Here is a 17,893-nt window from a genome sequence, read left to right as displayed (position 1 = left end):
TCAACATGAAAATGCTCATGAGGCAGGGGAAAACATTCATGTTCACTCTGATCTGCATAAATTGTAACCACACAGACCAAAAGAGGAACAAAATAAACAGAGCAACCCTAAACCCTAACTATTAAAAAAAAAAAAAAAAAGGAAAGGAAAGGAAAAAAAGTCCCCAAAAACACACGGCACAAGGACTGCAAGTTTCTGCAACTTTGGCAAACCAACAGCAATTTTTTGCTTGACATGTGAATGAATAGGGAAGATACAGGAACAAGCCTTTAAAGTTTTGGTAAGGCTAGCTCAGAGTTTAGATCTTGTTTTGGGAGTTTGCTTCAGGCAAATGACAGCCACTGGAAATGCTGAAGCAACAGAATCAGAATGATGAATGATCATGACTGCATAAGGATCCCCTTTGCATCATGCTGTTCACCTACCAGAAGGCTACTGACAGTGGAGAAGTAGTAGACTCTGGTTTTGTCTATTTGTTGATGTTATTTCAGCGTAAAGTGGATAAAGAATGATATCAATACCAACAGATGTAGAAGATTTGAGATTTTACATATTTTAACTCCTGGCTGTTTCCCTTAACCAGGGGAGATTACCCACTTTATTTTCCAGTCATCTCTCTTTCCAGAGGGTCCCACTTAGTCCTGCTCTGTCTGACCTATGAGAGCAGACTGAGGCAGTTTTGGTGGCAGCAGTGCAGAGGTGCCCCTAAGCAGAAGCTCCCCAGCACAGCCTAAGAGCAGTATGGCAGAGCAGCACTGTCTAGTCATGGCTGGATTGCTGCTAGGTGTCCCTCCAAACACCCCATCTTTCACTTCCATTTCTGCATTCAAAACTTCTGCACACCACCGTGCTTTACTTATTTCTGCCTTGCTCTGTCTGCTTCTCCTTTCTTTCCCTCATATCTCGCCTCCACTTGTTTTCTCTTCTTCTTCTCATATGCTCCCCTTCTGCTGTTCTTCAAAAATTGCTGCTCTGGCTTTCTACCACCAGCACTTGGGGATTTTCACCCTTCTCAAGCACTGAGCAAGACCATGAGCTCAACCACTACAACAAACCTAGTGGGTGAATTTTATCCCTGAACTTTTTTTTTTCTGGTTGCTATGCTACAGAAAAGGCCATTTTTGGGCACGAGGCTGTAAAGCTTTCTAGCTGTACTCTACCTGGAGAAACATAGAAACTGAAACTAGGATATTCTAGTACTAGCTGTTAGATCCAAAGTTAACATTGAGCTAAGCCAGGGTTTTAATGTGTGAAAACAAACACAAACGTAGAGCTACACTATCCAGCCAAGATTTCAGTGCTCTTGTTTTTTCATGAAGAAGCATGGGAAACTGAAGCACAACTCTCTGCCACCAGGCACAGCGTGAAGCAAGATAAAGACAAATGAACAGTACGAGGCTTCTTCTCTACATAATTTGCCTGGGGAAAGCACCTAGAGCAAATCAGAATGCTAAGAGGTGTTTAGAGGGATACAAATATAAAACAGATAGAAACCAATGCTCTGAAACTTGACTGTTTCCTCAGTACTGAAAAGTGAGTTTGCTTAGATTCCATCTCTCCTGTTGATAATGTGAGAGTAAAAGCTTTTCTGAAAGACACAAGGTGCACTTGTGTACCCTCCCACCATTCAAACCAAGAAATGCTTCTCTTTCTAAAGCTGAAGAACTCAGAATTGAATACAGCCATAGCTGTAAGCCAACATGTTACGTGTTTGTATAAGCAGACTATGCCTGATGTCTCCACACCTTCTCTTTCTATTTGGTCTGCTGGAAACTTTCCAAGGTAGTTAAGGCAATGGAAATGCAATCTCAGTCCTAACATCCCTGCATCATGCTTGTTTAAAATAATAGAAATAGATAAATTGAGATCAGACATTAAGTATCATTAATAAACATAAACTTCATCAGGGCATCAAAAGTAAACTCATCTAGGAAATTTCCCAACATTAACTTTTCATTTCATTTATTTTGACTTCTCACAAGAAAAGAAAAATGATCTAGTCACTGTCTTAATTTCTTCTACGTTAATTCTATTTTCAGTCAAGCTCAAAATTCTGGTCCGAATACTGAGGGTCTATGAGATAGACCAGCAATGGGTACACTGTGAATTCCCATCTCATTAATTAAGTAGTGTGAATGTGTTGTACAAGCTGAAACAAAGAGACAGGTGTGGGTGAGACTGCAGGGTGCAGATCAGCCCACTGATGCTGAAAGGGGACTCTTCCTGCTTGCCTCCCCTCTCTTGTGCCAGTGGAAGCACTTCTCTGACTGCAGGGTGCTGAGCTAACCCCTTCTCTTCATAGGGTAAGTTTTTCACCTGCTTTGCTCCATGAGGAAACAAGGCACTCAGGGCTGGGCATGGGGGAGGGAGGAGGTACACTGCTGCTTTCAGCAGTGACACTTGTGGACCAGGTCAGCCAGGCTGCAAAACTTCCCGTTTCCACAAAGGCCTCCCCACTATGAGCATCCTCTCTTCTTGGGTCTGCTAGGGATGTGTTACAGGCAGAATTTGTAAACATTTCTCAGTTTCAGGTGTTCTCATGAAGTCAGTAACTGTTTTTTCATAAACGAGCAGCATTCTATGTTTGTTCAGAAAACTGTGCTGAAAATATTTCACTTCTTTCATGAAAGACTATTTCCTTCTATGCAATACACTAATGTGACTCAAAAACTATGGTAGTGATTTCATTGCCTATAAAGTAAACATCCCATACACTGACTATAAAAAAATAAAATAATAATAAAAAAAATCATACCCTTCTTGTGTTTCCTGGATTGTATGGCCCGAGTCTTAGCCTCATAAACAGAAAGGGACATATGGTACTGGGAACAGTACAGTTCCCAGTGACTCAAGCAGCCAAGGATATGCGTGGGAGAACAGCAGTGTAAGGATTTGCCACTAACACTGCTTGTTTGGATCCTGCTCCTCAGACATAAATGTAGTTCTGCATGTCCCAAAATGATACATACAGTATCTGGTGTGCAAAGCCATCCCTGTTGCATGAGGAAATGGAAAACTTTACTGAGATGTAAGATTCATACCACATGTGAAGCTTGAATTTTTTGCACTAGCTATAATAAACTAGTTTTACAAATGAATTCCAAGGGCGCTTTGTGGGCTACAAAGATAAAATAATATTGCCTAGAATGATTTGGAAGATATCAGAAAAGGAAACACAGTGCCCAGGGATTTAAGAATGGCTATTGTACACAAGAAGCCTGACAAGTACATGTGGGTGGGAAGGAAAATAACACTTCTCACAATGCAAAATAATGGTCAGTGAGAGCAGGATTATGGCTAGGATGTGAGAAGAGGGTGATGATGCAGAGAACCAGGATAGTGAGACAGCAGGAGCTGCAGTTGATATTAATCTCCTCACTATGGAGCACACTGTTCTCTAGTGACAGGCTGGTTTCCAGCTCTTAGAAGAAAACTTAACAGCAAAATAATACATTCATCTTCCTATACTGATTAGCTTTTCCTCATTTGCTTTTTTTCACATCCATGTCTGTCCATGTCCATCTTCTACACAGTTTCTACTTAATGGGACCAAGAAAAGCCTTCTGCAAGCTCTCTGGTTGGAGCCATGTGTAACAGAAACCGCAGATGATGTTGCTGGGCACTGGATTCTTTAAACTTGTAACAAGCAGAAATATAAAAACTAACTTCAAGCAGCATTTGACCTGTCCTGTCTCCATTGTTTCATGATTGATGAGTCTCAAGGAGTGTTGCCTCAGCTCTTTCGATTCTCTACAGTTTTCTCAGGCTATGGCAGAGGAGCGCCCCAAATGCACCTGAAAAGAGCAGAGAGCAGTCTGCAAGTGTGCCCATACTATGGGTTAGCATTTATTCAGGAATTAGTGAGTACACTCCTTAGATTTCCCTTGTGATAATCAAATAATGAGGGCAGACAGAAATAAGAAGGTGGGAGTGCACTTAGGGGAAAGAGTTCCAGCTGTTATTCCTGCTTTCCTGGTCCTGGCCTGTAGAGTCCATTTCTTCCTAGCCCCTATTTCCAGAAGCGCTAGCTTCTGCCTCTGGAGCTCAGCTGTTGACAATTTTTTGGTCCTATGTAAACTGACAAGATATAAAGATACAATGTACCACAAGGAGAATGCCACCAGTTATGGAATGTTAAAGCTAAGTTTCTCCTTCTTAGATACATTGGCTTCAGCGCCTGCACACTGCCTAGAGCTGATGCACCTGGAACCCTGTACCCCTGTGTGATGTTATTCTGGGCTGATGATGTGTTGGTTGGGAGAGAAGTGGAGAGGAATTATCCAGGATAGGCAAGAGCTTTTAAAGTTAAAAAACTCTGCATATGCATCCCAGCGTGTCTGACATCATTAGTGTGGTCCTATGCAGAGGCCTTGTTGCTAAGTACCACCAGGAGAAACGTTTGCTTGTTACTTATATGAGGGCTGCTCCAAAATCAATGCCTTCTGTTTTATTATGTTGGACCATGATGTCAGAGGCTGATGTTGGTGGCATGGCAGTAGAGTTTGAATCTTCCCACCAATCATCCACTATATTTTCTTGCCATGTGACAGATGGCAGCAGAAGAGCAGTCTGACAGAATGGTGTCTGACATGGAAGCGTGGATGAAACAAAGATGTGCCATCTAATTCCTGCACACAGAAAAAATGGCACCCAGTGACATTCATCAATGCTTGCTGAATGTTTCTGGAGATCAAACAGTAGATGTGAGCACAGAGAGGGTGGGGGGGGGGGGGGGGGGAGTGGAGGAGGTGGTATGTTTCAGCAGTGGCAACAGCAACAGTGGGTAGTCTTGGCTGCTGCAGATTATTAGAAGTGCTGCATGAAATCTCTTGTTTATTGCTGCTGAAACTGCATAGCCAACAGTGGTGCCTATGCTGAAAAGGAATGTTTTGCAGCTGAGAATTTGCTCTATCAAACAGTGTTATTTTACTGTTTGTACCTGTTGTAGTTTCCATGGAAATAAATAGGAGGCATTACTTCTGGAGTGACATATGTACACAAAAAACCTAATCTGTGCTATAGTTCCTGCAAATTCATCCTCTGCATTTTCTTTCTCCTTTCTGCTGAGAAACCGTTCACCCAGAGCAGAAGATGTCACTTCATTCCCTCTGTTATGCAGAAATAGAACATAAACAAAAGCACGATCTAAACACATGAGCCTCCTGTGCACAGCTCCAACAAGCAGTGCTCCTTCTCAGGGCTGCTTGACTCTCCCAGAGAAGCGCTGTCTCTGAGCACTTGCTGCGAATGCTTTAGAGCAAAATAGGAAATACCTGAGCTTCAGTCTTATAATAGTTGTGTTTGAATCAAAGCAGACGATTCATAGCCAGGGTCAGGTTCACAAGAAAGGGCGAGGTTGCTAGAAAATCATAATGATAAAGCTTCCTGTTTTTAACGATATATTTCAACAACGATTATTGCTGTCTCAGAAAAGGAAAAGGATGCTTGTGAGCTGAAAAGTACCTTGCTATTTCTCCCTGCACTTTTGTGCCAAGAAGTTGCACAAACAAGTGATTTGTGTTGGAAATGGAACAAGGCTTCCTTCTGGAGTTTTCAGCTACAGCAAAATTACTACATGTTGCAAAATTAAGGCTGCTCTGGTTTCTTCTGTTATGCAAACTTTAGTCTTTCTCCTTGGCAACGAGTGCCCTTAAAAGCTAGACATGCTCTATGTCTTATGACTTTACTTTCTTTATATACACAATGATTAAACAAAAGACAGCTGTTAATTTCAGGGAAAAAAAAGAAAGAAACACCACCCATGTAATAGATCTTATGTGCTGCGCCAAAATAATTCTCCTCAGGCATCCACAATTTAGCATAAGAGTTGTCTGCCTTTGGTACTACTTCCTATAACAAGACAGTCTTATTTTCTAAATATGTAGCAGAGTAGTCTCTATGCTTATGTTAAAGACATAAATTAAAACCTTACTTATGTTTTTTCTTAAATGACAGCTGACTGAAGGTATCATGTGCTTTCCATGTCCTGAGATAAGTCCCACTGCTCGCTTTTCACCAATATCATAAAGTTCTTTTCTGCTACAGATGACAGGTTTTGTGCTTATTACCATTTGTCATGTCAATCATCTTGAGTCAGAGGGCCAGAAGGGTCTGAATCCGCTCTTTGCCACCAGGGCTCACCTTAGCCACAATGGGAAGTGTGGGGCAGGAGGAGGTGAAGCCCTGTGCGATTTCCTGTTTATCCAGCTCAGAAACCATGTCACTTTGTTCCATATTGGAAGGGATGAGAGTGAACCAGCACACAGTCAGCTCTCCTTCCACCTTGCCACGAGCCGTCCTCATGGAAAACATCTGGTTTGCTTCAGCATACTGAGGAACAGCAGAGATGGTCCATCATGCAGATCCTAGGCTTTTCCTCACTAGGGAATTGTTCTGCAATGTATGCTTGAATTGGAAGGTCAGCCACAAAACTAAGTGGACAGCTGCCTTTGGAATAACACTGGTTTTAATTCACTCCATCTTGGTTCTGACCAGAGAAATGTCTCAACACAAGGTTTTGAAAGCTGGAATGGGAAAAGGATCCTGCCTGGAAATATTAGGTACTTGATGAAGAAAGTCTTACTTCTGTGTGTTGAGTTGCTGCTGAGGAGAGCAACGAAGTAGCACAGAATTCAGATAGCAGGAGAACACCAAGTCAGCCTTCTTGGTTTAATCATTTCACAGGCTATTCCTAAGTCTTCATGGGTTTTGAGAGAAGTAAAATTTTATATGCCAAGTGTTACAGATGATTTAGTGATCTCTCTATTTCAACAGTGCTATAGAAGGTGATACAGTTCTTTGTTGGGTTCCTCCTACACATCTCTGTTCTCAGAATCTCATCTTTTTTGGGATATTTGTTGTACAAGTAAGTACGTAATTTGATACAAAGAATGTAAAAAGAAAGTAAAATGCATAGATTTATGCTTTAGAAATGAGGGTACTTATAAAATGAAGATTATGAGGTGATGAATTTTAGCAGTAAAACACAGATTAATTTTCTTTCAAGATCACCCCAAAGTCTGATGATGTGCAAATTTAGGGTCCTGACTTAACTTCTGAAAAGTCAACAGTGTGTCTCAGCCCACTAATACTAATACACTAATAATTATTGCTTTGAAACTATCAACAAAATTTGTAATTGCTGCCCAGTTGTAACAGGCTTACATAGACTGACCATAACTCTGGTTCCAGCAGACCTAGTGCAAGCGTGAAGAACATAAGAGCAGCAAAAGAAACTCTTGTGATGGGATTTTAGAACAGTCAGACTGAAGGTTGGATGGGGCTCTGAGAACCCTGATCGAGCTGTCCCTGTTCACTTCAGGAGAGTTGGACTAGGTGACCTTTAAGAATCCACTCCAACTCAATCCATTCTATGATTCAATGAAGGTAATTGCACATCCATGCTATTTCTTCATGTCATATTTAACCTGATAGACTGAAGGAGCCTACAGGTTGCACATAAATTCTGAGATGCGAGAATAGCTGACCATTACCTTTTGAAAAACATGGCTTTTTGTATTGTTAGTTTTTTGAGGTTTTGTTTGTTTGTTTGTTTTGTTGCTTATCTGGGCTACATTTAAGGAATTTTTATTAAACAACAACAAACAAATAACAAAAACAAATCCGGCTTGTTTTTCTTGTATTTAGAGTGAACTATTTAAGCCCACAATGCGGTTATCCTTCTAAATGACAGCTAGTTCTGCAAAATAGTAGAACTAACTGCTAATTAAGTAGAGAAGAAGTAGAGAGATTTCTCAGTTGTTACGAAGAGTGTGTAGTCTAGATTTAACGACCAGAGCATGGTCAAAATGTGGCCAGATGGAAAATAATTCAGACTTCTAAATGGAAGTCAAATGACCACCTAGCTAGCCCAGCTATTTCTGGTCATCTAAGCAAAACAAAACCACTTTCAATTTTTTAATAGCAGACCTCAAGGCAAAATAATGAAGAAAGATGCTTGAGGAGGTCTTCACCAGGACTCCTGATGAACTATTTCTTTCAGGGTAATATGGAACCTAGGCTTATTTCAAAGGGAAGGAATAAAAAAAAAGAACAGAACTGAAGCCCTGTGCTAAGTGGAGTCTGAACTCCCAAAAGGGAACTGCTTTCATCTGCCACAGAGGACAGGCTTAGTTTAGCAAGGGGAAGTTTACTTGAGAGGCCAGTAAGTAAAAGATTAGTCCAAATCATTTGCTAATGGGAATTGGGGTGGGAAGCACTTTAAACTCTTGTCATGGACATCAGCTGCAAGCCCTCCTGAGGAGGCACTCAACAAATGTTCTTGTTCCAGGCAGCACTGTCACAGCACAAATCTTAATCTTTGGACTACAAATTAACAGATTTTATGTTCTCGATTAAGCCAAGGTTGCTTGTTTGACATATGGCAAACAGAGCATCACTTATAGTGCCCAACAGTAGCATCTCATTCAGTGTTCATGCAAATCCTAAAGCTGCTAAACCTGCATAATTATCTACTTCACAAAGAATTAGTGGCAATGGGCAACGGTCTTCAAGCAATGACAACTTGGGTTTACTCCCTAGTGTTGATTTTTAATGAATATTCATTTCTTTAAAAATATGTCATGTGCAGAGTATTTTGCAGAAAAAGCAAAACTCCCCACCACTTCTCAGATTCTGAACTGATGAGCAAGGAGCACTTTGATTTCTCTTTCACTTTCATCAGCCTTTGGGAATAGTTCTATTTCAGTGAGGCAAAGCTGAGCAACTGTTGCAGGGTATTCATTCCCAGCAATCAACCTGTTTTTAAAATGCAAGCAAGCATGCTTCTCCTTCAGTGTCTGTGAATTCCAGATATCCAGCTGGGTGCTGCTGATAATGAAAAGGGACTGACAGCTATGTCCCAGCTGTCCCAGTGCAGGGCCGCCTCCTCTGCTTCATAAAGAGAAAAACAGCTCTGAGACTTGCTGGTATCCCGAGGGGGAGCAGGGTGATTTGGTATTAGAAGTCATGTCTGGCCTGTGTGAAAGTAAATAGTGAGTGGTAAAGAATCTTGCACTTGCAAAGCTGAAAAAAAAGCAATCAGCCTTTTAATATTCAGTAAAGCATGGAGCAGTCAGTCAACTTCACACACAGTGCATCTCCTTTCATTTCACATTCTTGCTCAGTACAGTCCTCTAAACCAGAATATTTATGTTAAGGCCAGATGCACAACAGAGCATGATGCAAGGATTATTCCTGTTACTTGGGAGCAACACCTCTTCAGCAGTAAGATTGGGCAGCAGTGCATATTCCCTGATGTCACTCTGCGCATGTCCAAATGTGGCTCTTTGTTCCATCAGCTGTTCTGTGTGTGACAGGGGCTGTTTCGGAAACAGCAGTTCCTTGTTTATGCTGCTCTGAGGATGAGTGAACCTTACTTAGCAAAAATATCCTCACATTTCAAGTCCAGCCTTCCTGCCATGAAGAGTTAATGTTGCCGTGGCCTTTTCAAAAGCACTATCAATTTTCCGAAAGCATTCTTTTCCCCTCCCTCTGTTGTCTGCCAGTAGTACAAGCCAGCTGTGATGTCCCTCAGCGTATTACAATTACAATTGTATGGAAAAAGCCACAGTCACTTATGTATGCTCCTGCCTGCTTTTTTTTGCTGTCAACTGACTGCTGTTCTTCAGACACATGGTACAAACCCACAGCCTTCCCTGCGTGCAGCCATCGTTAATAGGGAAGGAGACTGTAAGGGAGGTTGCAGTATTCCTCAAAGATGCATACAGCCTGTTTGCTGTGCTGAACTAATTTTCTACATTAATCACCTCTGACTTTTTAAGCTTCAGAAAAGGTGATTTTCTGTCTCCTCTTTCCACTCTGTGGTAGCACTGGAGGAATTTTTGCAGCAACTGATTGCCTCTATTTCCTAATAATTACATGCTAATTACATTTTCCCAGTGAAATTGCTAATAATTACCACAGTGCTATCTAAGAGAACACTTCCTCTCTGTAAAGATATCTATAGTAAGTATGGAGTAATATCTGGTACATAAAACTTGCTCAGTGAAATGCCAGTTCAAATTCTGAGTGACTCTCAATGGTCTGCACACGACTTTTTAGGAGCTGACACGCATGAAATTGGAAATAATACTTTGTAAAATAGATCAGGTTCTTCATCCCTAATTCCAGAAATGTTATCTCTCCTTGACAAGGGAAAATACACTGCTTCTACTGTAGATTTCAATGCTAATGGTATTTTAGCATTGTTCTGCTTTGGTACATGCCAGTGGAACATCCAGATGAACTAAAGCCAACCAGTCCCATGCCACGTTGTGCTGTGGAAGAGACAGGTGATGCTGTGGGATGATCCCATAGAATAACTGTGCAGCTAACAAGATTAAAGAAATCTGGGGGAATTAGCCAGGGAACTTCCAGTGCAGATCAATGGCTGCATCATAAACTGAGATCAGTCAGTATTACCTCTGCTCCTGCAGGTAGGTAGTGCAGTGCTATCTCCAGTCTGCTTGAGCTTGGAGGAAGGGAAGAGGCTGAGTGAATACTCAGAGCAGGAGAGCCACCATCCATGCCCCTGTTTTAACTATGTATGCACTTTCCTAAACAGAAGTGCTCTTTTGCAGTTTTCCCACCTGCCTCCATCACCATCATCACTACAGGCACCTGATTCCTGTGATGCAGGGGGAAGAAATTGAATATAGTGGTGTTGTTCCAAAAATGTTTGGGCTTTTGTAGTATTTTGTCATAAAAACCCAACTCTTCCCAGTTAGGTCAACATGCCCCATTTGCACTAGCTCTACACATCTCTTTGTTATAGACTAGTGTTTCTTTCCTCCTCACAAAAATGATTTTAAGCACTATGTAATCTTTGGTACAAAATACATCAACTTACAGATGTACAGGACTGCAGAGATCTGTAGTGCACAAAATATCCAATAGAAGATTCTGCCACTGCTGAAAAAGTCATTTCAATACTTGGAGGCCAAGCAACCAGTCATCGTTTCCCTTCAGTGCATCAGAATTAGGTGCAGATACAATCTGGCTAAGAAGATTTAAAATTGTATAATTATAGAATCATTATGGCTGGAAAAGACCACTAAGATCATCCAGTCCAACAGCCAACAAATTACCACATTGAGAGGTCAAGAGCCCAGGTTTGTTAATATGAAATCACACTGGGCTTCTAAGCTCTCTGGTACAGCCAGGAACAGCATGGAGCCATTTGTACATGGGTCACTGAAATGACCTCCAAAAGGCCAAGTGAGGCACTGCTGAGGTCTCAGGGTGAGTGCGATGCAAGGCCCAGTGTTGAAAGACTAAAAGCTGTAGGTCTGCTGGGAGTCACCACATATGCCCTTGAAAGGAGTCCCTCTTCTGCCACCCAAGACTGCTCTCTCTTATTCCCTGTGTCTTTTTTTGTGACTTTGCACTAAAATGAAACACGTTGGCATTTCAACATAGGAAGAGAGAAAGAGATCTACAAGACTCCACGGCCTCATAAATCCACCATTGATTTATCAGAATCAAAAGTAACCCCTGGGAGACCAGGAAAAGCAAAGCTCTGGGTAACGTTCTTGGTCTGCCAAAGGACGCTCTATGCAAACAGGTTGAAGTTCACTCTATGCATATAAAAGAAATCCATAGATGAAACAGCGTTAAACATCCATGGTAACAGTGGGGATGAATTTGGTAAGTTGTTGTTCAAAGTTATCACTGCACATTTGCTGTTACCTACTGAAACAAAACATGATGGAGTAGGGGATAGAATTTCTTCTGTATGTGTCCACAAGAAAAGTGAGTGTTGCTAAACTCAGTCCTACTCAGAAGTGAAAAGCAAATTAATCCAATTAGTAACATTACCTTCATATCTAAAGAACTAGTGACCTTGTTTCCATTTTTGAAGTATGATATAAAATACTTCTATGTATCACTTTGAATTATTGCAGAAATGATTTGGATATAAAACTTTTACTTGCTTAGGAAAGTATTCCTTTCATATATTCTGTGTTTAAGCAGCAAGGCTAATAAACTTAAAGAAGAATATTTCATGTATACCCTGAATAGATAAAGAGCCACAAAACTGCATAATGGCCAGACAAATCTTTTGAGCAAATATGATCTCCTATTTTGAATGTTATTTTCAATACTAATATTTATTTATGCAAATACTTACAGTGCTGCTGAATTCTGGAAGGACCCTCATGAACTAAAACCTGCCTGTGAAGTTGTTAATGAATAGCAAAATAAAAGTGGTTTTAGACATTGCTTCAATTAATGAGGTGTCTTATTTTCATAGGTACTCAAATATCGTATTGCTACACTCACCAAATGCATGGAGAGGGTAATAACAGTGATTAATGAGCTGTAGCAACGGACTTGTTAGAAGGAACTAAATATATCATTCTTACTGACTCCGAAGGAGTGCCTGCAAATATTTATATGGGAGACCATGAGATCTTAAGTCTGATATACAACTGAAAGGAGATTTTACCCACCAAAATGCATCACTGAGTGTCTTTTGGATCACCGCACCATTAAGGGTGAATTATGATTGTGGTGCCAGACTTGAAAAGAGGTAAAGGAATTATTAGTTTGATACCAGTGTGAGGATAAATCTGTAGAAAAGAGAAAAACATCCAGAAGGTTAATGACAGAGAAATACTTTCTTAAGGCACAAACTATGAAAAGGCTCCAAGTGAAGAGAATCACAGAATCACAGAATGACCCAGGTTGGAAGGGACCTCAAGGATCATGAAACTCCAACCCCTCTGTCTGGCAGGGCCACCAGAGGAATTCATATCCTTGGGATACTGACCCTGCACAATACCACTAGGTCTATAATGTCAACATATTATTTAGTATTCATTCTGTGCTGGCAAGAGGGTGGTGAATACCACAAAGTATTTGGTGATGTCTTCTAACTAATATTTTTATTAAGATTCCAAAGCCTTAGTCATATCCAAAGATCAAGGTTACCTCATATAGGCATGCAGCATCTCAGTTTGACATAATAGCTTCCAGAAGATCCTATACACCTTTTTTTCTGTCTCATTTTTGTGACTCCTTAATCTTCATTGGAATACTAAGAATCTGGGAAGTGAAGCCTTTACAAAGCATCTAGGGCACCACACAGTACATACACCAAGTTATAGAGAAGTATTGTAATTCCTTTGTTTCAGCTATTCCTTCTGCAATAATGGAGAGAAAAATGAACGTGCCTGGAGATGTGAGCACTCATTCACTTTTTCTTACTCTCTCCACTTTCTCTGAATTCTGTATTTTTCCTAGTCCCAGGTTTTCTAGATAAAAATGGGCATTTTCCCCCATTCTCCCTTGTGCAGAAAGTCATACTGTTGCCTCAGATCTACAGGTGGTAATGTCTTTGTTCCTCTTGTTCACTTCCAGATGAGACAGTCAGAAATCTGTGGCTGGCACACAGAGGAGAAAAGAAAAATGCTTTTATTTTACAACCATAATTTTTAATTAAGGCTCCAGAAAGACCTTTCTGCACAGGGACTGAGATTATGTTATGTAAGACTAAGAGGGTAGGACACAGGGAATAATGAATCCTAAACCACACAAGACTGTATTCATCAGACCAATTTGGGCTACTGGGAGGCCAGGGAGCATTATGGAAATGAGGCAAGCAAGTAAAACAATGTCTAAAGACAAGGGAACAATGGGCTGCACTTTACCAATCTCATCTGGGAGGCAAAACAGCGCTGCAGAGGCTCCATAGCCGTGGCCGCACATCTCCCCTGCTCTGGCCCAGCAGCTGTAGTTGCTCCACAGGAGATCTCCCCTCCAAGCAGTTGACCCAGAGAGGCAATTTCTGCATGACTGAGCATGTAGACGCTCTGCTGGGGCTCTGGCAGTCCTTTTTTTGTGGCACTGTAACCCCAAATCAGTGTTGACTGCCAGGCTCAATAAGTTCTGTCTCCACCTTGCCTGTTTACACTCTGTAGAAGTAGCAATTACCAGGGTTTTCCTTGGTCACTGTTTAACCAGCTGTACATATTTTGTGTTGTAAAGTTTTCTACACATGCCATTCACTCCGCCTCCTAGCTTTTTTTTTAAAGAATTCCTCGTTTTCTTTGAACATTTCCCATAAAGAAGCATTTTAAGCTCTGTGCAAGGATACGTTACAAATTGCTATGCGCATAGGTTATGAACTGTGAGAGCGTGGTGATGGTGAAGCATTACAATTCAACATTAAATGTATTGCACGGTGTCATAAAATATGTTCGTGCCAACTTTGTGCCTATCTTGAAACAATAAACCTCAGATATGCTTCCCAGCTGGAAGGCAGAGGCAAAAAAGCTCTGACAGGCCCTGGCTGAACTGTAGTCCAAGACCCAGGTAACCATGATGTTGGTCCCACTCACACCCCTTGTGCTTTGCTTTCTTTTTGGGGAAAGAAGATGCACAGAGATGCTGCTTTCCTGCAGATCTCCCACTGATATTAAGCAAAGGAGCGAGACTGCAGGAAAGAAAAATGACCAGGGAGCCCCTCTCACAGCAGGCTCCCAGCCTTGGTAAGAACTGAGAGAAAGAAAGTTAGAAAATAAAGGGAAGATGACAAGGTTATAGCAACACGCCTGTGGGTGGTACGGTGTCTGTGGGTGGTATAACTTTTGATCCCATGCTAAATTTTTCTCATTAATTTGGTGTGACTGAGTATTGTCAAAAAGCTTAACTTTGTGATGACAAAGCAAAACATTCAGGAATGGGGTGAAAAAGAAGGAGATCCTTACAGCCCAGCACTACACAGCAATGTGTGATTTCAGGCATGGTATAAACAACAGACAAAATATGATGTAGTGGTATTTTATCTAGATATATACTCTAGATAACAAGTAAAAAATAGGTAAAAATGAACCCTAGAAAAAGAGATACAAAATACAAGATGGTTGTATGATTTAGCCTCAACTCATTCAGCCTTGACTGGGCCCAAATATCTTTAAATATCTGAAAGGCAGGCTTTAGTCACAGGCAGCATACACAATTTCAGTTGTGCTCCTACATAAATGTGCACTAAGGTTGTCTGCCATGTTCCTCCTTGACTTGATGGGGATCATAAAAGCAGAAACAGGATCTGAGTGTAGCAATACCTAGCTTCTCCTCTGGCAGTGAATTCAAATTTTTAACTGGATGAAAATGAAGAGGAGCTCAGGGCAAACATACCTGCTGGTATCCCTTGACACTGATGATCTGACAGTACTGCATTTCATTCACGGCTTCCTTGTTTTCAACCATTCATGTACAAAAGTTCAGTCTTGTCCCACGTTCTTCTGCAACCCATGTATTAACTACAGAAAACTGACTCTCGCTTAAGGGAAGCTTGACAGTGGTGGAGTGATGCTTCAGTTTTCCTCCAGCTCCTCAGGTGCTTTTATCTTCTTGCTAACATCATTTTAAGTCTTTGCTATAAAATCTTGCAGGCAATATCACTGAAATCCTCCAGGACTGGAAACCTGAATTTTGATCCGTATGATCTTTCAGTTTTGTGAGGTCAGCCTAGGTCTGCAGGGACTTTGTTCCTGTCACTAAAAACACTGGAAAAAGAAGGGCACAAACAGCTGCAAGATCACGTCCATGTTCCTACATAACCTAAACTAGCATAACTTGTCATAGGTTATGCTAATGTCTATCCTCTTTGCTGCATAACAGCTTGGATAAAACCTTGAACTGAGTATAAAACAAGTCAGATCCAATGGCTGAGCAACCCAGTATATGCTAGCTTTGCGTTATTCAGATGGTTTCATGTATAATGCAACTAATGAAAATTTATTTCCTACAGACTTTTGTCCTTTTGCTGATTTACATCTAGAGAGATTCAAGGTCTGATCAAACTGTTGGCTTTGACTGGGTTTTTCAGAGTTTCCTCTCATGTGGATTCACTTTGGTTTAGTAATATCTGAATTTAAAAGATCAGACTGCAGCCCTTCCCCCTGTTACACAGTGGTTAGAGCCTTCTCCAATGCACAGCCTTCCTCTTCTAGCCACTGATCTTCATAAAGTGTATTTGGCTGCTGTCTATGCCACTCTCTTAAATTTTGTCAGAGACTGGGGTTAGACCTTAATTAAGCAGGCGAGCAGAGAGGAGGATGGGGAGATATAGTCAGACAATGTGATTGCACAAGTTTTATTTCCTTTGGAAACCAGACAAAAGAAGAAATTGTCTCAAAGTGCATTTTACAAGCCTGCCTATTTTTACTCCCTGGATATTTGAATCCTCTGTGTCCAATATGAATAAAATGCATTCAACACGATATTGATGTAATGGAAAATCAAACAAGTCAAGCCCAATTGCTAGGATGGAAACAAATATTTTTTCATGTGTTCAACTTGCCAGAGGCCTACAAACAAACAAGAGTAGATACATAAATGAGATTAATAATTAAACTCTTTTTGGGAGGCCTTTTAAGGTTTAGAGCTCTCTCTTTCCCTTCTCAACTCATACAGTGCATCTTTCCTTCTCTTCTCTCATCCAGGGACCTCTGTGCAAGGCAAGTCTCCTCCAGCCAAAAGACACTAGGACACAACCATCCCCAGATCCTGGCAATGCCATACCATGAAGGCACTCCACTTCAAAGCCCACCAAATGAGATGAGGATAAGGGATGGATGATGGCCATCACTTCATCTTCTTGGCTTTCAGCTGTCAACCACTTTCCCCTGTTTCAGAATCCCGGAATCGAGCCAGATTTCTTGGAACATTTGGACCAAATCCAATCCACCCCTAGAGATGTGGATACCTTGGTGCACTGTATTTGCAAGTCTCATCACAAGTAGACATCACATATAATGGCATATGTGCTTTACTGCAGCTTATACTGCTTTATGTTGCTACTAGGGACATTGTGCTAGAGTACCATTTGGAATAAGTACTGTAAGTGTATCTGCAGCTGTAGGCAGTAATCCATGCTATACTAGTAAAGCTTTGTTCAGTAACAGTGATAAACACAGATCAGAGACAGACTACATGCTATTTTTATGAGACGTATTATTATTTTGATACCTTCTTCACTTGACAGTCACAGAGGAATGATGGGATGAGTGTTGATATTTCCCTAGTAGTATTATGTCACATGTTAAATCCCTGGCAACCAAACTGTGAAGTCAGGCATTACTATTTCAGATTTACCCTGACTAGTAAAAACTCACTAATTCTGTCTTGGGAATTACTTCTTTTTAACACAAATGAGTTTACTCTACCTATGCTTACCTTTTCCTACAAAAATATGTTTGTTTGTTTTTTTCAATTACTATCAGCAACAGTTCTTTTACTTGTCTTGCATTTTTGCTAGATTAACTTCTTTGACATGAGTGTTCATGTGAAGCTAATAGAAAACACTCTTCATCTTAAATATTTATATCTCTAGACAATATTTACTCCTGTATATTTTTTGTACTAACGCTCTCAGCACCTGTGTTAGGGGTATGGTATGGGCTGCACTACTGTGGTCCTCGAGCTCCGACATTTTGAACACTTCTTTTTTGGCCCTCCTGTCTATCAAATGAAAGCAAACCCCTTAAAGAGATCTGGAAACTGATATATTCCAAATACAGCAACTGCTGCTTCCTCCTGTGTGCTGTTGCTGCTTCAGTAATACTGAGTTCACAGAATGCCCCAGTGAGGATAAAGAGCTCTGTGCCCTGTGTTCCACTTGTTTATGCTCTACTGACTGTGGCTTTTCTTTCAGTGTCACTGCTATGGGGACATTATCATGGACCAACACTCAGCTTAAAGGGAGGAAATATTTCCATTGTTTTTGCACTGATATCCCAGACATCTTCTCCTACAGTGTAATCCAGTGGTCCCAGGCAGAACCCCAGCAATGGTGGCATCACCATCCCTTCCCCCACAGTATGCACTCTCTGTGGGTGATAGTAAAAGTTTGTCATCATTTATCAGCAAATTCACTTTATGCAGC

General features: G+C 41.0%; 1 long non-coding RNA gene across 1 annotated transcript; it reads left to right on the top strand.

Moving 5' to 3' along the window:
• Nucleotides 1-2,178: 2,178 nt before the first annotated feature.
• Nucleotides 2,179-17,140, top strand: LOC146762650 (uncharacterized). Its single transcript, XR_014947339.1, has 2 exons — nucleotides 2,179-2,303; nucleotides 16,452-17,140. It is a non-coding gene; the product is annotated as an uncharacterized LOC146762650 (long non-coding RNA).
• Nucleotides 17,141-17,893: the final 753 nt, after the last annotated feature.

The sequence above is a fragment of the Coturnix japonica genome, chromosome 1, assembly GCF_054131305.1.
Source record: "Coturnix japonica strain WE chromosome 1, WE-NBRP24, whole genome shotgun sequence".
Taxonomy (NCBI): Eukaryota; Metazoa; Chordata; class Aves; order Galliformes; family Phasianidae; genus Coturnix; species Coturnix japonica.
The sequence above is the reverse complement of the archived record's forward strand: the minus strand, read 5'-3'. Positions and strand labels throughout refer to the sequence as shown.